Source organism: Parus major, chromosome 20 (assembly GCF_001522545.3).
Source record: "Parus major isolate Abel chromosome 20, Parus_major1.1, whole genome shotgun sequence".
NCBI classification, from domain to species: Eukaryota; Metazoa; Chordata; class Aves; order Passeriformes; family Paridae; genus Parus; species Parus major.
In genome coordinates this window covers 3306987-3328682 of record NC_031788.1, presented here as the reverse complement: position 1 = coordinate 3328682, position 21696 = coordinate 3306987, and the positions used below count along the sequence as shown (strand labels likewise).

General features: G+C 40.8%; 1 protein-coding gene across 7 annotated transcripts in view; it reads right to left on the bottom strand.

Annotated features, from left to right (window-relative positions):
* Positions 1-21696, bottom strand: part of PTPRT (protein tyrosine phosphatase receptor type T) — a 435686-nt gene that overhangs the window by 272813 nt on the left and 141177 nt on the right. The window lies entirely within an intron of this gene.

The following is a 21696-nucleotide window of genomic DNA, read 5'->3' as shown; positions in this document are numbered from 1 at the left end:
CACAGTTCCCAAAGGCACATTCAGTACAAGGTAACAAGTGACAGGATGAGAGGAAACAGCCTCAAGTTGCACCAGGGGAGGCTTAGACTGGATATTAGGAAAAAATTCTTCATGGGAAGTGTTGTAAAGCACCGGAACAGATTGTGGAGTCACCACCCCTGGAAGTGTTCAAGAAATGTGTGTATGTGGTGCTTGGGGATGTGGTTTAGTGGTGAGCATGGTGTTGGGTTTATGGTTGGATTTGATGATCAATTAAAGTAATCTCCAACCTTAACAATTCTATGATTCAACACAAAAACAACAGCAGATATATACTCTCAGCTGATATTTGCCTGCATGGCCCCAACACCCTTCATGCCAGTCCATACCTGGGAACTCTGGCACCTGAATATTTGAAGGTCATGTTAAGAAAACCCCAGTTTTCAGAGCACAACAAAATGAGGGTTGTCAACAGAACAGCAACATCTTCCCTTGTAATAATGCAACAGGACAATAACTCTTGTGGGAGGGAAAGTAGGCTGAGTTTAGGGAGGGAAATGTATACTGAGGCAATTTATGAGTTTGTTAACCTGGAAGTCTGCATCATATTAACCATGGCACTCGATGTTGAACTTGCATTTGGATTCATCAAGCAGTTATTTTACAGCACATTGTGTCTCCACTCATCTCCTCACAGATGCATCAAGGTGACGAATGTCAGCAATGAGGGAGAACATGATGAGAGTTATTTGATTCAATTCTGTTTACAGGATCTCCTTCATGTGGCTGCAGACAATCACACTCAGAAAGAACTAAAGAAAACACCGGCATGGGGAGGGGGGAATCTGAGTGTCAGCAGCCAGGCATGATAATTTTTAATCAAACACAGCCCTCTTGACCCTCCTGGCTCTGATGCTGCTGCCAAACCACGCTACAGATGTGTTTGTCTGCTGGCCCCTCTCTGTGTTCACAGAAGATTGAGTTTGAAAAGCCCTGCCTCACTTCTGACCTATTGAATTTCCCTCTTCCTCACCATAGCAGGTGATTCAGATGAGCCAGGCAAACATTTGGATCAATTCTGTGCAGTGAACACTCATATATTATAAATTTATAACAGCTACCAGCAACTTTCTCTCAGTGGGTATTTTCCCCCTGTGATTATATGACATATATGCTTTTTGTAAAGGATGGATGGGAGGAAATGAATCTTTAAAAAAATTAAATAAATAAAGTTACTCTAAAGACCTTGGAAAATTCCAGCACAATGCAAGAACAGCTGGGGAAGAGGAAGAGACTCTAAGAAAGTTTGTAGGCAAGATAGTCTCTGGCAATGCTGCCTTTCAGTGGAAATGAATGAAAAACAATAAACAAAATGGTCCCAAGAAATTCCAGATTCACAGCAAGGGCTTGGAGAAATGCTAGAGCTGAATCCAAACTTTCAGGCTTCTCTCTAAAAATTAGGATCCTACAAATGCCCATTGCTGGTGTAACTCTGCTCTCAGTCAATCATAAAATCCCTCTCTTCAGCGTGTAACATATACACACTAATCTTAAAAATCTACTTATATAAACTAAACTTTTGAGAAATGGAATCTGGGCTCTGTTCCTATGACTTGAGAACATTTATTATCAGAAAGCACAGGTGCCAGCAGGCTTGGGGAGGCAGCAGGCTGGGAACCTGAGACAGCCAGATTTGGGGAGGCTGATTGTGACACCCAGATCCATGAGGGCTGGAGCCCCTCTGCTCTGAGCCAGGCTGGGAGAGCTGGGGGTGCTCACCTGGAGAGGGGAAGGTTCCAGGGATACCCCAGAGCCCCTGCCAGGGCCTAAAGGGGCTCCAGGAGAGCTGGGGAGGGACTTGGGATTAGGGATGGAGGAACAGGACAAGAGGCAGGGCTTTAAGCTGAAGGAGGGGAGATTTAGATTGGAAATTGGGCAGGGATTGTTCCCTGTGAGGGTGGGCAGGCCCTGGCACAGGGTGCCCAGAGCAGCTGGGGCTGCCCCTGGATCCCTGGCAGTGCCCAAGGCCAGGCTGGACAGGGCTTGGAGCAGCCTGGGACAGTGGAAGGTGTCCCTGCCATGGCAGGGGGTGGGACTGGATGAGCTTTAAGGTCCCTCCCAACCCAACCCATTTTGGGATTCCAGGATTACTGTCAGTACACAGTTGCAGGAACTGCTTTTCTGCAGAGATTTTGGGAGAGAAGACCCTGTGAAAGTGCTGAGTAAGGGCAGCACAGTCTGGAGGAGCCCAGCAGCTGCTGAGAAACGCTGCTCTGCCTGAAGCAGTTCAGAGCCACTTAGAGTACAATGAAGACACGTTCTCCAAGTGCCAGATCCCACCCTGGAGGAGGCAGTGCAGCCCAGAATCACCCCAGGAGCAGCAGAGCTCCTGTGAGTTCAGCAGGTTTGTGACCAAGTGACTCCTACACTGGGGAGAGACCAAAGAAAAGGGATTTTTACACCACAATTGACTGCACTGCGCCTGGCACAGAATTCCATTTCTGGGAATGCCTCTCAACCTTTCTAATTTGGATAACTCATAAATTATCCTGCCCTAAAGAACTGTTCTGAAGCTGTTCTAGGACAATATAGCCCTGAACTGCACTGGGGGAGGTAAGTGCTTCAGTGGCAGCAAAAGTTAGGGAGTATTTCACTTTTACAGATCCATATATAAGAATAATGAGCTTTCCTCTGGGAGAAAAAAACATCAGCTTTTATAAAAAGTTCCAAACAATAATTACAGTTTTATTTTTTGCCACCCACAAAAAAATGAATCACAAGCTATTCATGGCCTTTTGTGCTGACAACTCTGGGGAGAGTGGGGAGCCTGAATCCAGCGAGTGACAACACCAGCAAGAAGAATGCCCATCCACCAAAAAGCACTTATCAAAATAATTAGTTGTATTTGCTAAAAAAATAGCCTTGCAAACAATTTCCATGGATAAACTATTCCCAGATTATTATTTATAGCATATGATTTTTTTTTAATACAATGTCTGTAGAGATACAGGAGGAAACACTGTAAGAAACACAACTTTCTCAGGAAAAGTCCTGATAAGAGGCATTATTTTATGGTGGTGGAAAAGATGAAGAATTTCCACTTACAGAGCCATCTCTGACAGAGAAGAGAAATCACACCTTGTTTAGAGGGATTTGTTCCCTAGGAACTCTACCACATTCCTTTGTTTCTGCAGAGCCTTGGAGTGGCAGCTTCTCCCACAAACCCTTCCCTGGGATACCCCAGGCACAGCTCATCCCACAGGATCCAGAGAAACATCTCAATCCTGACCATCCTGGGGGCTGAAAACCTGGAATTCCATCAAGGCAACCACTGACATCAGGCACACAAATCAAATTAATGAAATATTCATTCCATAAAATTCAACTGTGAATAAATGATACTCTGTATCCTATAAATTTGCCCCAAATAGACACATTTGTATTTTTATTTTATTTATTTATTTATTTGTTTGTTTTTATTTTTATTTTTATTTATTTATATTTTTTATTTTTATTTTTATTTTATTTTTATTTCTATTTTTTATTTTTATTTTTTTATTTTTTATTTATTTTTATTTTTATTTTTATTTTTTATTTTTATTTTTATTTTCATTTTCTTTTTTTATTTTTTTTTATTTTCATTTTCATTTTTATTTTTTATTTTTTATTTTTATTTTTTATATATTTTTATTTATTTTTATTTTTATTTCCATTTTTTATTTTTTATTTTTATTTTTTATTTTATTTTATTTTTATTATTTTATTTTTTTAATTTTTTAAAATTTTTATTTATTTTTACAATGTGAACTTGAATAGGTATCCTGTCCTTCAGGACCTTCACAAAGTTGCTCTGCATGCTCCAAGAGGAACAGATGAGATCCACTGTCCTATTACAAATTTCCATGTCAATGGAACTTGTGTGGGCAAGATCCATCACTTAGGGGTAGGTGAGAAATCATGAAAACAGCTCCTACCAGGAGAAAATAAATAAAAAACAAGCCAGCCTTTTAAAGACAAATGTGCTTTTCCTCATTATCCTTAATAAAAATTGGCATATTGAGATTCAGGGTCTGACAGCCTTCTTTAGGCTGAGCACAGAGCTGAAGCTGATGGGACTTATTCTCAATTTATAGGCCTATATGTGCAAATAAAAGAGATATAATCTGCTCTGGCACCAACAAATCACTTGTCAGAGTTTCCACTCATACAAAGGACTAAGGAATGAATTAACATGTCACAAATGGAAATTATTGACTAATAGATGACTGAAAGCCTCCTGAATGGCTCCAGGCAAGAATATGAATAAAACAAAAGGTATCTTGGAGAAACTCTTGTGTAGACTCTTGCATATCCAATGGGGAAAAAAAAGAAAGAAAAATATCATTGAGTTTCATTCTTTTGGTGACTTCCTTACAAAAGTTCAAGTTTTCAAGCCTACACTAAATTGAAAAAAAAAGAATTTTGGGGAAGAAAAATTATCTATGCTGGATAAAAGTTCTTTTTTATGTTTATTTGACAGGGAAGTATAAGCTCATTAAAGCAAATTGAGTGTAAGGTCAATTAAACATGGTGTTCTTGGATCAACAGGTTAAATTAATTAATATCTTGCTGCTTTTATCCTGACTATATAAAAATGAATGTGTTATGCTCATATCAGTCTGAAGGAAGGAGGATGGGAAGGATTGTAAATAAATTCATTTTCAAAAATCCTTTCCAACGGCAGGAACATTTAACGCCACTCTCTCCTAGTTATTAAACATACCACTGAAAATTGGAGAATTAAACCATGAAGTGCTCTCTAGCTGGCCATAAATTTCAATTTTTTCCCCTGCTTGGTGGATAATGATGCCTTGATAAGCGTCCTATTATTGATGCATCTGCAGCAGAGCTCCTGTTGCCGGAGCCCAAACGGCGCTCTGCAGCAGATGGTGGCTATTGTGTTTACACATCAGCACTTTATGTTTGCCTTCTCGCACGTCTGCAGTAAAGAGAAGGCCATAATTGAGTTTTGAATGGCTTTGCACATTGTTCATTAAGTTTACACGGGCGTGCTCTGACAAATGACAGCTGAAGGAACGCGAGGAGCCGCCGGCAGCGCCCGGCAGACCTTGGCTGGTGCTGTCTCACCGCTGGCTTTCAAGAGCTGAGCTGCTTCCAAAGTCAAATTACAGCAACCAGCAAAGACTTGAAAAGGAAGCTGTCAAAATGCTCCGCTGCAAAATGAGGCTTCTAAAAGCCCGAGCACCAAACTCAGGTGAACAATGTAGTTTTAAAGAGCAGACTCTTCCCGACACAAAGATTTCCAGCAGGTGCAGCGGCGTGTTTTCAGACACGCTTGTGTTTACTGCCAAAGAACAACTTTATCTCCGAGCAAGTGAGTCTGACACCTGTCCTTGTTAAGGCAGAACAAAGCAACATGGGATAATCTGGGCTGAAGGGGCCTCAGGCCAAGCCCCTGCTCAAAGCAGGATCAGCCCTGAGCTTAGAGCTGAGTGTTCCACACATCTCCAGAGGATTGCTCATTCCCTCTGGAAAACCCGCTCCACTGCTTGACTACCCTCGTATTTTTTTCCCCTTTTATTCAGTCCCAAACCTCTCAATTCCAGTTAGATCCTTTGTCTCTCATCCTCCAGGCACCTGCTGTGGTACAAACTAACTCAGTGTTCCTGATAGCCTTGGCAGGAGAGGGTTTGTGGGGTGAGGCTCTGCTTTGCAGGAGCGCTCTGACCCTTTCCCAGTATTCCATTCCCAGTGGACAGGACCAGGGTCACTCCCCTGCCCCAAACACGGAAACAGAGAATGGGATCCTTTCCCTTTCCCATCCCTTTATCACAGGGAACAGCAAAGGCTCTCTCTGACCTACCTTTAAGACACTCTGAAGGCCACAGAACAGATATTGAACACTTTCCCTGTTAAATATGACAAAATATGTTTGTGGACAGTAAAACACAAAGTCCACCTACCTCCACAGCTGGTTTCCAGCAGTGGCAAAGCAGCCACTTTAAGCAGGATGTAAATTCTTCATAGGGTGCTGTGAAGCAGAATTTACCATTTCAATCTTCTGACAATCAGCAATATATAGATTTTTTCGAAGTCAAAAGCTGCATTAACCCCATCCATTAATTAACCACAGAATGATCTTTCTCTCACCAATTTTGTTGAGTCAGGAGTAAGAGTCTGTCAACGAGCTCTAGAGTTTGATTATACATTGTGCTGGGAGAAATAAATTATTATTTCTATGCACTTTAAGATTCTGTCACTTAATTTGTAGTTCTTATTCTATGAAATTTATGATTACCTACCTGCTGCCCACTTCCCACATTTTTACATCCCTATTTGTGTATAACCCTGGAAAAAGGCTCAGAAATTCTCTTCCCCTCACTGAGGTACTACAGACAGCAGGTTTGTACAAACCCAGAATTTCTATATTTCATAACCACATCCCTTTTCCGTGTATTAGGGCAAAATCAGACCCATGGGGTTTAATTCTCAAATGTGAGCCATACTGAATTAATCTACCAATGAAACTATTTGATTCTCTGATAAATATGAATATAAATGGCAAGTTGGGTTCGGTTTCATTCATGAGGACAATTCATTCACTTGGGAAATTATTGAATAATGGGGAAGAATTTTTTAAAGCAACCGTCTACTATTTGTAAAAAGCTTTTCTTCTGGAAAGGAATGTTATGAAAAGAATTATGCTGTGGGGGATTTTTGTAAGAAAAATCTTCTCAGAACGAGACTGATCTCATATGACCTCAAATATTTGCTGTAGATATTTAAAGTGATGATTGTGACATAAACACTTCCCCAGTCCTCTCTGAGAGATGAAGTGTGTGGCAAATGTGGGTCTGGTTTGCTCATTTCCAAATGGCTTTAGGAGGGGGGAAGCTTGCAGCCCTTTTGCTTTGTATATAAAACCAAATAAATGTGGGGCCATGCTCAGAATTAAGAAAAGCAGGTTTCCCACAGGTCCACAGCTGCTTTTCTACTGATTCCTCTGACTGGGCCATGCTTGGCTGCTGCATTTCCAGTGTTTTCCCATAAACCACGAGTGCTTTGTTATCAAACCACTCTCCTTTTACAAATGCCGTCCAAAGTGTGAATTGTGGTGACCCACAGACACTGAAAGATGCTCACAGCACAGGAATTGTCTCCAGCCAAGTGGAGACAATGCCTCATCCCCCCCTGAAGTTAGTGCTGAAGAAAGGAACATCGACTGCAGAGGCTTTTACCAACCTGGCAGGGAAGATTAAACCACCCCTAACAGAAGAAACAAGATGAAAATACATCATGGATTACAAAGAAAAAAAATAAATCACATTTTAATGGCTTGCTGGTGGTTTAGAGTCACCAAACCCTCTTCAACTGCAAAGCCCTTATGGGAAATGATCAAGTGACAAATAAGTCAACAAGTGCTTAATTAGCAGAGGACTTTAAGGGGGATAATGGGATTTCTGCAAGAGGCTGGGAAGGAGGGACTTGGGAAGGACTCCATTTGTTAATGGGATGCTCTTTTAACCTTGCAAGAATATTTAAATCAATAATGAAAATAGCTGCTTCCCTGTTGCTAGAAGCATTCTAGCAGTGTAACATTTTGTACAACTTTTGGCCACGTCATTCTGTGGCCTTGACAAGGACAGCCAATGACACAGACTGCGAGATTTGTGAGAGAAAGATAATGTTCAGGACTAAGGTTCTGACTTCATCATTTCCTCAGTGACACAGGTTTTTACTCTTCATTGGCCTGAAGAAAATTCAACTGAAACATGAAGACAGAACTGTTAAAAATAACGATGAAAAGCAACACTTGGAAGAGCGAGAGTGCCCAGCACAGAAGAGACAAGAGGAAATTTTTAAGCACAGGAGGGATGTATTGCCTCAGTTTTTCACCAAGGCATGATCTAGAAGTGCAAGAAAACTGTCTGTAGCACCACAGAAGTGACAAGACAGAAAAAATATAATATCTCTATTACCTGTTTCTGGCCTCAGGTACAGGCCAGAGTGGTGCCCAGTAGTCTCTACTCAATATAGAAACCTGTTTCCAGTGTGGAAAATCAGCACCAAAAAATTAATTCTCACAGGTGTGGACACAAACACAGCAATGATACTTCCCTGCACTTCAAGATGTTTGTTCTAAAGACATTTGTTGAGCCAGTGAGCTCCTGAAGGCATTGACATCTAACATTTCTTGTCTATAACAAGCACTGGACAGTTTATCATAAAGATTCATGACAAAATTTCTCACTTCATTGGTGCAAGGTGGTCCAGCTTCACTTTCCACCTGCATCTCTAGAGCACAGTCCTTTCCTCCTTAAAAATCACCAAGGAGAACTGTGGCTGGAATAGCACCAGAACTCCAATCACATTTTCCTCTTCACCAACAAACTCACATTTTTATTTACAGCACAAATCATTGTCCACGAGAACTCAGAACACCTTTGCTTGACATTTACAGCCATGTGGCAGCTGTTCTGTGTAGCAGAGAATCCCAGAATGATTTGGGTTGGAAGGAACCTTAAAAAATATTAATTCCATGCCCCTGCCATCCCAGGTCTCTTCAAGCCCTGTCTATCCTGGCCTTGGACACTTCCAGGGATCCAGGGGTGTCCACATGCACAACATATCTTGTGCTTATCTCTAGAGTCCACTGTTATATCTAGAATTTTCCTCACACATTTTATAAACTTTAATAAAAGCCTGATTGCCACAGCTGAGAGCCTGGGTTCACTGAGAAACAAAAACTTATGTGTGCTGTAGAATCAGAAACAATTCTATAAATCTCAGCAGTGAAAAACCTTTTTAATAGACTGAATGCCAGCATTCACTGTTGCTAAGGTCATTGCAGTAGTTTCCTTCAACAGTGTCCTTATTCTATTATTTATAAACATGGTATAAATTGTTTGGCAATGATATTAAAAAAAAGAGTTTATTAACAATGGAGTTGCACCAGTCTATCAGGTAAAGGCATTTCTAATAAAAACCATACAATTCACTGTAAACAATAGTCAAGAATTCACTGCAAATTTAATTTTGTTATGTGATTATCTTTCAAAACTGATGAAAATGTACACTAAACCTTGCAAACTGAACAGGTTTATTTGCTTTTTAATTCCAGTAGCCTGACAACTACTTATCTTACCAATCAGGAGCTTACCACTCTGGTAAACTGTAGGCAATTGATTTAAACAGTTAATAATGTTTATGTAATTAAATGGGAAAATAAAAAATAGGGGTAACAGCCATTATCCCACATAATGTCTTAATTTAATGACATCAAAATCCCTGTTCTTAGCACCCAAGAGCTTGATTGCAGCTGAAGGTTGAATTCCCAGGGATGTTGTGGGGATGTGAGTCACAATCTCTGCTCGAAGGCTCACACACAGATGTTGCTCAAGAAGGATTCAGCAGAACACATCCCTTCCTCACCTGATTTAACCTGGGGCATGACCTGCTGCCAAAGGCACCTCTCTGTTGAAATAACAATGGGAAAGGAGTTCAGAGGAAATGGTCAGTACTTTTTGAGCAATTGCTACTTATTCTGTGTGCCTCAACTTTGTATTCAAACACGCTTATTTTAAAAATTAAATTCTGTATCCTGTCAAAACCCTATGGTTAAAAATAAAAATATCTCCAACCAGGTGGATACAGATGCAAAGAAAACATGTTTTATGTTGGTGACTACAAGCAACTGAATAATTAAATCACTGCATCTCTGGCACTGCAACATCAGCTCTTCTTGGAGGGGGCAGCAAGCAAAAAAAGTCTGTTGTTTCCCAGTGTAAAACCTCTTTCCAGAAACAGGATCTGATATGCTTCAACTTACGTGACATGCACAAAATTTACATTTAAAAGTCATGTTTCCAGTGCTCCCTATCCCGTGAAGGTCTGATTTATGTAATGGTGAAAAGACATAGAAAACAACTTCTAATAGCACATGCTAATCCTCATAGACTGCTCTGCATTATCCAGATCCAATGGCTGATCAATTAAGCCATTACAAATTTAATAACAGTCCTTTGCCAGGGCTTTGTTCTCAGCTTTTATTTTGTGTTGATCTTATTTTCCAGCTCGTTTTTCTCTCTGAACACATCTTTTTATTTTTACCTAATCCTCTTCCCTTACAACATGTTAAAAGATGAAGGGCAGACTACAAACCCCATTCTGCCTCCTTCTCCCTTCCCAAAGATGCAGTTGGCTGCAGCCTCATTGGTGACAGGTGTGTGGATGAATGGTTCCAGGTTCACAACTTGCTATTATAATAATAATTCACAATTGAATTTATTTAATTTGGCTACTCTAAAGCCTCTGAGGTTGAATGCTCTCAGGTGGTCACCCTGGTGTTGTTCAAGGTTCTCAGGCTCCAGTCTACAGTGTCTAAAAAAAGCCTCTGTGTCTCCAAAGCCTCACAAGACCATCAGCTGAGACAGCTCTACCCAGAGCTCCCTGCTCGTGGCAAGTTAATAAACTGTGCTTATCTTCTTGCTGCTGTGGTTAATTAAAACTGACATCAAATCTAAATTGCTGGGCCAGTTGGACCCTAAAGGTTGAACCAACGAAGGCTTTGTGGAAAACCACTCTTGAATTGCCTTTGGCATCAGCCAGGCAGCTGCCAGAAGTATTTTGGTGCAAACATCGCTTTCCTGGGCAGCACTGAGCTCCACGGTTCAGGCACATATTTATTTTCAATACATCAGGCTCTCTGTTTGCTTAATCATTAAAGACAAATAGCTAAATATATTTTATTACATAATTCTAGAGTATTAGGAGCGGTTTCCATGTCAGCCAGAATTAAATGTCTCATTAGCAGGCATGCAGCTCCATTGCCAGCCAACATTTATGGTCTCTGCAACTCAGCTAACATTTCCATATGTTTTGTATATGTAACATTTTCCAGGAAACTGCAGAGGGATTATTACCTTTTCTATTTGTGACAGAAAGCACATATTAAATGTAATGCCAAAAGGCAAACAGAGCAAATGATGTCTGAAGAGGAATTGTGTCTTCAAATTTACATAACTCTGCTCTAACCATATGGTCACTTCTGTGTACATCTAAGAAATCAACACTACAGCTCCAAACTCAGAATATGTTAAAGGTCAGAGGCTGAGCTATTTTTGCACCAAATTTTCAACTTTGATGAGCTCAGTTTCTGAGCACTGGGTGCTGCTGAAGTCACTGCTGCTATTCTGGGAGCGCTGCAGCATAGCCAAGGATGGAATCTGGCAGAGTGGGCTCAAAAATAATTAAGGGCCATCTCACAAGGCACCACAGAGTATGGCAGCACAACAATTTCCCAAAAGGAGCAGCTCCAAAGTGCCAAAGCAGAGGCTGGTGCAGACCCCAGTGGGGGCGTGCTGGCACGGGGGGAAGGAGCCACGGCCAACCCACGGCTTTCCCAGCTGATATCACCAGCATTTGCTCATCCCCATGGGAACTAAATTACTCCACACTTTTCTTCTAAACACAGTGTTTGTTTGCTTGGCTTAACTCCTGTTAGAACTGCAGCAAACTAAACAAGGGGGCTGCTACCAGCACCCTCTTTTCCAGGGGATTGTACAGTTCAGGGGGACATTGTCCAGCTGAAGGTTTCTGACTTATATTTCAAAAGAGAAAAGGAAATGCCACCTTGAAGCAGCTCAGCTGCCAACAGTGGCTTGTCCTGGTGCTCAGAGAAGGTGCCTAAGTCTCTGTGATAACAGAATAATTTCATCCAAAGAGAAGCTATTTCTGCATCAAATGATCAATTTGGTGACCGGTTCACACCACAACACAGTATTTGTGTTTAAAGAAACCCAAAATCACACAGTTATACTTAAAGATTATTAAACTATATCCATCATTACACCAAAGTTTAATCACTATTTAAGGAGACATCTGATAGTACTACAACTTGACAAGTATTTTTGCTCAAATAACTTGACACTTGTGTTTAGTAACAAAGCATCTTTTTGAGTAGCTTGAAACACGCTGCCTTTGAGCCACTGTATACATGCCCCTGTTTTAATCAAATAGGCTCAGTACACTTAAAGGACTCATAATTTGTAATATTTTATCATGTTTCACTTTCTGGTCTTTTTGATATTAGGCAGAAATAGGATTACCAGTATCTACAAAGGCTGTTACTCCCATGTGCTTTTCGAGCTGGACGCCTGTGTAAGCATTTTTTACTAAATTGCTCAAAAGTACAGAGAGATTTATTTCCCGAGGACTGCAGTTCATTTAGAAATAAACAGTGGTATATGCATGTTGTTAAATTTTTATTAGAAATTAATGGTATCTAATGAATCACATTTTCTGGTCCAGATTTTCCTGATGAAAACCAACAGGGCAGGATTCTACCAGAGCCATTCTGAGCTCTGCAGGCCATGGCAGATGGACTTGATGCCACTGTTTGGGTGGGAACTTCAACTACTGTGACTGCTGATTTCATTGATCCATCTAAATCCACTTTTTCCCCTGGTTCCTGCCACAGCAAAATGATTGGTTTGGATGGCCAGGAATACACTGAGTTTGTAGAGCAAGCAGAGTTCACAGTGCTCACCAAAACTCAGAAGTTCTATATGAGAAACTGCCCCCAGCCTACCCCAAGCTGATGAGCTGTTAGCTTTAGTTCCTCACAGCTCCCCACACATTTTTCTCTCAGTGTTACTCTACTTGTCCAACTGTCCATATTCTCTCACAGAATGGAATTTAATGCTTTATTAGGAAGGATATTTGGGGCCTGTTGTGAACCCTCCGCCACCTTTGACAATTTGCTGTGTGCACTCACCTTAAAAACCAACAGGGAGTTTTGTTTCCCCCTGAGGATTACTTCAGGTAATAAACTCTAAAAGGTATTTCAAAAGCTCTGAAATACCCTGTAAATCCAGTTTAAATCCATTATTACACTGGCACAGTCATTTCTGCACAATGGAAAGTCAGAGTTTTCCTCTGCAAAGGTTCTGGTGATGAGTCTACTGTGCTGGACCCACCCTTAGTGGATTAAAATATTTATTATTGTTTCAATCATTTTCCCTCCAAGCTTCCTGGAATCATCCCCATTTTTTCTTCTTCAAAGAAAAAAATTCCCACTGCTTTTCTATTTACTGGTCAATTAAACAGCTATGAAAGAAATACATTGGCAAAGCAGCCACTTCACTTCAAAATCTCCTCAGATGATCAAAGACTTGTTGTTCCTCACCAAAATGATAACTGGTCGTTTGCCCAACACTTCCTAGGTCTGACATCCACAAGAAAGAGCCATAAAAAGACACAGTAATTTCTAGAATTAACACTAGTGCAAAGTAATCATTTGGACCCTCTGAAGCGTGCATTTTTCTCTAAGTGAAGCAGCTAATTACTGCTATTCTCACTGACTCACCAGTTCTCATTTCCTGCAACCAGGAGATTTAAATAAACCTAGAATCTCCTACTCTTATTCTGAGCTTTTCCCTTCACCCCAATTTCAAGTCTCTACATTTGTGTTTGAAATTATTCTTGGTAGAATCCTTTTCATTTTGGAAAGTTGAATGCCATTTTTATCCTCAGAGTTTACATTCACTTGGAAGGCTGAGAGATTTGGGCCTACTCAGCCTGGGGAAGAGAAGGCCCTGGTTAGACCTTAGAGACCTTTCCAGAACCTAAAGGGGCTCCAAGAGAGCTGGAGAGGGACTTGTGAAAAGAGCCTGGAGCGACAGGATAAGGGGGAACAGTTTTAAATTGACAGAGGGCAGGGTTAGATGGGATTTAAGGAGGAAATTCCTCCCTGTGAGGGTGGGCAGGCCCTGGCACAGCAGTGTCCAAGGCCAGGTTGGATGGGGCTTGGAGCAGCCTGGGATGGTGGAAGGTGTCCCTGCCATGGCAGGGGATGGAATGAGGTCTCTGGGGTCTCTTCCAACCCAAACCAACCCAATCCCCGCGATTCTGTGCTTGAAACACATCCAGATCCACGCTACAGCTGGCAGTAGTTTCCTGTGTACAGATTCAGCTTAATTCTTCCACTGGAAGCAATGGCAAGATCTGCACACACTTCAGTAAAAGAGCAGCTCTCTGACACCCTTCCAATTCACTAACCCTATTTATCAAAATTGCTGTAATTTAGGCAGGTGTAAAACATTTGGGGGGATTACACATTTTGCTCATTAACAGACAAAGAATATCAGGAGATGTTCCTAGCATAAACAGGACTAAAAACTAAAATTCTAAATGAAACATCTTGGAACAATATAAAACACTGAGGTTTGATTGGATGTTAGGCAATTACAGCAGAGCATTTCAGATGGCCAAGAGGTAAAGCAGAAACTTCTGTCATGTTTTAGAACCTGAATGCAGCTTCAGTACTGGCAGGACTTCAAACAGGAACAGGGATTTTTCCACAGGCAAGGCTTATCCTACAATTCTGACACTTTGCAGTTGAAACAGGTTGTAAACACCTTGAGTAGAAAGAACTCAAATTAAAATACACTTGAGCAGTTCTCTGGGGCTCTGATCCTGCTCTAAATGACCCAGACAAATGAACCTCCCCCCAAACTCAGCATGATCAGCATCAGTGCCAAATTATTAACAGGCATTTTCTCAGTAGGATTATCCATCCCTGAAAAATAATTACTCCTCAAGGCCTTGCAAACAAACAAGCCATTTATGTAGGATTTACACAGAGTTAGCTCACAAATTCCTGCACACAGCCTGACCTTCTAAGCACGCAGACGCAGTTAAGCTTTCAGTTTTCCCATTAATCTCTACTACACAAATCTAATCCAGGATCATATTCCTACACAAATATCTAATCCAGGATCATATTCCTACTCCTCCCAGTTTAATATATCAAATCTACCCTTACTGAAGAGTTGTGTTCTAGACAGTTCCAAGCATCAACATTGTTCTGATATGGATTTGGGGGTGGAGATTTTCCCAACATTCACATCCTGCTCACTTTTAGAAACCAGTTTAAACAGTTCTAGCAAACCAGGATAATTTTCATTCAGTTTTTAGCTTGTAAATTCCAACTAAGAGTAGAAGGAATAGAATCTGGATGCCATCTTTCATACACAGACACACAAACACACACCCCAGATTCCTGTCAGCCTCTGGACATAAGAATTTTTAATCCACTGACAATAATATTGTAATTTGGGACGTACATCAGATTTACCCAAATGATGCACTGTGTGACAGATATTCACTGTAGTTCTGCCACTAGAAATGCCACTTGGTGTCACTTATTCCTGGCTGGCTTCACAATACCACATGGAACATTAAAGAGATGTCTGGCTTGTGAGAAAATGCAGCAATATCTCTTGATAAACATGTGTGTCTCTGCATGTCATAGTTACAAGTTGCTGATATTTCCCTGAAGTGATTAAAGCTCTCAGATCTCCTCACAAAAGAAAACTACCCTGGTAACTTTATCTTTTCCAGATACATCCCCAAATCTGCCAAGTATTTGTCAAGTAAGTGTTCAGAACTCTTTTCTGATCTGTGCAGAACACAGGTAGCATGAGAATCAGCAGGATACTTTAACCTAAACCATCTTGGCTTAAGAAGGCAACTCCAAAAGAAAACAGAGTGCCCCTGTTGTCTTTCAGATTGCACTGAAGCAGACAGCTGTGGTGAAAAAAATCACAGGAGAAATAAGGAAACGTCTTCAAATGCATAAATGAATAAGATTTATCCCTCCAATAGTTCAACATAAAACAACAATAGTTCAGCATTACAAAATCTTGTTTTTTAACATTACTTAAGCTTGCAACACAGTTCAAAAAATCATCAGTTAAAAATGCAGCAGTGCCAACAGCAAAAAACTGGGACAGATCTTTCAGAGTTCCCATTCCAGAGGACCCTTCCACAGACTGGCTGCTACTGGTGTTAACTCCATGGGCACCAGAGCAGGGTCAGCACACATCCTCTGTCTGCTGGAATGACATCCCACTCACAGGCTAAACCCTAATAAGGACTAAATTAGGAATTTTTTACTCCTGAAAAACAACTGCTGAAATGACCTCCGTGTTTGTCACAGAATAGGTTGGTTTGGAAAGGACTTTAAGGATCATCTAATTCCAACCTCCTCAGCCACGACAGGCTGGCAGCAGCAGTTTTTGCCTGGGAGGTTCTGCTGACACACCACCAGAGTAACCTGCATAGGTTACTCATGACTTTGTCATTCACAGAGATCACTGCCAGAATAAATTCACTGTGAGGAGTAACCTCATCAAACCCATAATGTTTTCCTTTGAATGGGAGTGCACATACAGGTAGCCAGCTGTGCTGCCAGGATAATTGATTTATCAGGAGCAATGATATCAGATCCTGGGTCACTTGAGTATTTCTCAAGCTACCAAAATTTCTCAAAAAAAACCCCAAAAAAGCAAGGTCATTTAGCCTGCCTGCTCTTGTCCTTTGATAAAGCACTGAGATGCACTGAGGTTTCCAGTTTGGAATCCTATTTGTGTCAGTGGTGTGTGGTAACTCAGAGGATGGTGATGCTGTAACCACACAAAGGGCTCAGTGCTGCTCCACATGCAGAATTATTCCCTTCCCAACTGTAAGGCATAAGGAAGATGCTACATTAAAACATTTTGTTTAAAATAAAGAAAACAGTAAAAATCTTAAAATAGTCCTGATTAATGCTCTGCTCAAACCAGTTCTGCCAACACTATTTTCAGTGGCTGAGTAAGAAATGTACCTGAGATGAAACACTTCAGATTGGGAGGCAAATGTAGGAATGACCTGTGGAAAAACAAAACTCCTTTCATTTGTTCAGTGCTCTCTAACACTGAGCCCCATGATGAGAGCCACCAGAGGAACTGAGACCGAGCAGTCCTGCCATCTGAAAATTGCTTTGCAGATTTGCCTGGTTATGCTAGAAGGAAGAATCCAATTTCCAAATCTGCAGGCAGTCCATTTAAAACACACCTTTCCATTTGGAACACGTAGCACTTGCAGCTTGTGCTTTCCTGAGACACAAATACTTTTCACCCTTGTAAGGCAAAGGCTCAGCATATTCCAGTACAAACTGGTAACATGCCCTAGATTTACTCTTGCAACACAGATATCTTTATGAAATTTTGATTTCATAGTGCTGTAGGTAGCACATGCTAAATGTAATCCTTCTTAAAAAAAAAAAAAATCATCTTTAAGAATCTTATCCTACTTTTCTTCTAAAACATTGGATCTATTTTTGCACCATTTTAAACAGTTCCAGAATTATTTTTTTCAGTCGGTGTATTGTGACAAGGCATAAACGAATTAACAAAAATTGAGATAATTTGCCCCATTTGGCTCAGTTTCTGTTTTGTACTCATACTGCCTCTATCAAAGGGACTAATTTGGAATAACAGTGGAATGTAATTTCTTCCTGTTTCCAGACTCAGTCAGGCTCAGCGTGCAACCATTTCCCCATCAGTTTTTTAAGAGCTGTATTTCTAAAGAGTATATCCTTAACCTCCCTGGAATTCTCTGGGTCTTTAACATACTTATTTTTCTCTAACATATTTTTCTTACACTTCAGTGTAAAATATTGTTTTAACTATTTGATATTTAGGAAACTACTGAACAAATCTCCTTCATACACAGTGGTGTTAGAAATCAAGCATCAAAAGGCATCTAAAATGCCAAATAGCCCCAAGTTCTGAAGTGTTTTGTAGGCTTTGGGATATTTTTGCAACTAGATGATCCTTAAGGCCCTTTCCAAACCAAGCCTTTCTATGATTTTAAAATTCCATGTATTCAACCACACAATTTTACAGCCAAAGTCTTCTAGGATGTGTTAAAATGTGAAGCACTGCTTACCTGCAACTTGGAAATGAGTTTAATTACTCATCAAGCTCTCAGAAATGTTGTTATTGCTGCTTTGATGTCTCAGATGTTCCACAGGTAAGTCAGGCCACAATCTCTGGGTTTCCCTGCTCAGTGTGGTGCTCCCAGGCATCACAAGTGCCAGGGGAATTTCCAGACTCGGATGCTCAGGGCTGCACAGCCAATTCCAGAGAGCTTTTGGGCACTTGGGGAACAGCTGCTCGCTCATCTTTGCCATGCCAAACACCCCCCAAAAAACCAAAGCCTTCACAAGCATTCAAACCACACCTATGGAATTCCAGGTATTCTGACCAACATTCTGGCAGCACTGAAAGATGATGACACTGACAGCAAAACACAACTGAGGAAGTTTTAGGTTTATTGTCCAGGGAGAAATCACAAGGAAAATTAACTTTATTCCAGTTTTTCATTGAACTTCTCAGCTGTCCTAGCTGGAACCATGCTCTTGTTAGAGCTCCCAGTGAAACCAGAGCCAAGAGCAGGGTTCTTAGGACTCATTCCTCACATTTATCACAGCCAGACAGAAGGTGTGAAATGCCATTTACACAGCCAAGAGGGCCACAGAATAAACCACAACCTGGCTTTGGCCTCGAGCCTCTCAGTGCACAGCCAGGAGTGTCTCCAATGGTTGAAACAGGACTAAATCCATAAAAATCAGTTCTGCTGCTGCCTCGTCCTGCAAATATACCAGAGACTTTTAAAAATCAACACTTTCTTAATAAATGTAAATATTGGGAGAACAGTTCTCCTTTCAAAGCAAAGACAGAGTGAGCATTAAGGCCAACCTGAAATCAGCCCAATTGTTTGATATTTCAACAGCATGAAACTGTGGGTTTTATTTCAGATAAAGAATATAAAAATTGACAGATCCCACTTGATAAGCAACTAATTAGTCTGGTATTTGCTCCTTAGATTCAGCTATGCTTTCAAATAAAATAGTACTGAAATCTTATACTGAACTGTTGCAGTGCAACATCTTCCAGAGAAAGTCTTCTAAGTCTGGGTAATTAGTTAGCAACCTTGAAACCTTTAAACTGAAGATGTTTTAGGCTTATTATACAGGGAGAAATCACAAGGAGAGGAAAATCTATTCAGCTACTGAGACTCACAGCAGAGCCACTACTGCTCAAAGATGTGCTACCAGAGAATTTGCTGCTAAGACAAATTTTAAATAAGTCAAGGATCTGAAGGCCATCTCCAACACCATAAAATTCAGAACTGCCTTTCTTTCCTAAATCAATAGACATATTCCTGAGGTTTTATTGTCCTGATACCTCAGCTTCATTGGGGAGTTGCCTCTTTCTGCCCTGAAAATGTTGCAAATTTGAACGCAGGTACAAAAAGTAGGAAAGGAAAGGGATCAGTCCTTCTTCCCCAAAGAGTCCAACCAGCACAGCTTCCCTCAATAAAGGCAAACACAACAGAATCTGCTTCCTAATTAATGCAGACACATGTCCTCAGTGTTCTGAAGTCAGCATTGCACAAATCTATTACCCCACCACAGAGTGTGGCAGCATAATTCAGTCCCTTGTGATGGGCACAGGGAAGAGTACACACTCTTACAGCACTTGCTGGAGTCTGTGCTGATGCATATGTTTGTGCAGAAACACAGATTTCTCTTGTTCTTTCCATATAGATTTTCTTCTCTTTAATGAATAAGTCATTAGGATAACAATTTCCAAGCCCTACTCCACTCACAACAAGGCCTTTCAAGGCTGATATTGTCTAAACTCAATATATTAACTCATAAATTTTATTTTTTATTTTCTCTAGGGCTTTTTCCTCTCAAGGCATCCAGGTGCTACAAATAACACCTTGTTAATGCATGCAGCATACATACATACATTGATTTTCTAGGCTGAATAATAAAATAGAAAAGAAAGAAAAAACAGAATAACTTTATGTCTCACTTGAATCTTCATTTGAACTGGCCACCAATATTATTTACAGCAGCTGTTTGATCTTTTTTATTTGCACTTGATGGAAGAGCATCCCAGAGATTCCTTCAGAAACTCAGGGACACAGAGTGATCACAATGCTCCAAATCCTGTGTTTACTTGTCTTTTCCCTATTTACTGGTGTGTTCCATCAGTTCTACTCACCGAGTTCAAGGAGGGCTTAAAACACACTCGTATCTGTTAAAAATCCAATTACAAGCCTATTCCCCAGTCCTGACATGCCACCAGAGGATTTCAAAACCAAGGGCCAGACTTTGAGCTTCACTTATTAACATGCAAACCAGTGGTGGGAGCTGGGCAAAATATTTCAGTGAACACGGTGTCAGCCAGTTCAAAGAGCCAATCTTTTTAATGAACTCTAATGCAGTAATGAAAAAGGAGGTGATAATACATTGGAAATTATTCAGACATCTCAGGGGTTCAGCTGCTTCTGCCATTCATGTGCCAGCTGCCTTCCTCACCCCTTAAGGCCAGAGTTTTTCTGCTTATTGCTACAACATCAAAAACCAAACAAACATGGAACTGTAACTCCCTGGAAGATTTAATCTCAGCATGGGTGATGTTATGCTCGGCAAAATGAATAAATCACTGATATTCTAATACTTTCCTGCTATGAAGTATCTCTTAGAGAAGGAAAAAATCTACAGGAAAAATGTAAAAAACATTGCAAACACCCAGCTCCTCACACCAGCATTCCATGCAGGATCAGCTTTCCAGGCCATGCTGCTCTACAAACCCCTGGAAGGAATGTGACAGCACATGCTCTGCAGTTCTGGTTCTGCTCTCACGGCAGAAGGATCTTGGGGAAGTCATGGACGTGGCCACCCTGGGCTCTTTTTTAGCCCATCAGGCCATCTGTTGAAGAAAAGGCCATGGAGGGCAATGTCTGAAGTCTCTGTGAAATTCTGGCAGAAGGCTTGGGATGCCAGTTGAATTCCTGACCCAGCTATGAAATAAATGAAATAAAAAAGCTTTATTGTGGGGGTGTAGAGAACATCACACAAGCTCATAAGTCACCACCATGAGAAGGGGCTCAGCAAAACCCTGTGCAAGTGCTTTACCTGGTTACATGGACAATTATCTCATTTATGAATTATTCACCAACCCAGCTTGACTCCTTGGACATTGTTTGGGCTCAGGAATAGCCTAAATCCTGTCTGTGGCATTTTTCAGCTGATGGGTTACTCACTATCCAGTTCTGCTCATCACAACATGTGCCTCCAAGCAACAAAAACACTGCTTCTATTCCTGGATTGGATCACTGAGACTTTTACAAGCGAGGAACAACTGTTCCCACAACAAATAGCAAATATCAGATGCATTTTTTTCAGGCAGACTCTGAAATTGTCAGTAATAGCCACTTGCCCAAATTTCCAAGCTTCCCATCTCCTAAAACCCAAACCTACTCACATTGTGATTGATTTCCCAATATCTCTCTTGCTCTGTCCAATTTGAATTTTATTTGTCCTTGATCAAGAGAATAAGATGAACGTCCTCAGAGAGGCTTGAGAACCAGCAGCCTCAGCAGGGTCAGAAGGGGGCCAGAGGGAGCACATACACTGATTTTGAATGGACTGAGCAGCTTTGGGGGTTGAGAAAGTATTTACAGAAGAAAACCTGATTTTCCAACTGCTGAGCCAACCTTTTCCTTCAGTGGCAGAAAGAAACACCAATCTGGTCTTAGCAAGAGAACAAATCTGTAAAAGCCCTATAAGCACTGATGGATGCACAGGGAAGAAAGGCACTACAACCAACACATTCCCAACACAGTATGGGGAAAGCAAAGCCTTGCAAGAGTTTTAATTTTTTTTAAAAAAATCTAATAAAATTAACATTTTATTTTGTTTTTTAATATTTTGTGTTTGGAAGATGCAAGCACCTTAAAAGTATTTGTCTTTTAATGGATTTGGGGTTTGAAATACAAAGAAAAAAAGGAAAAAAAAAAGAGAAAAAATAAAAA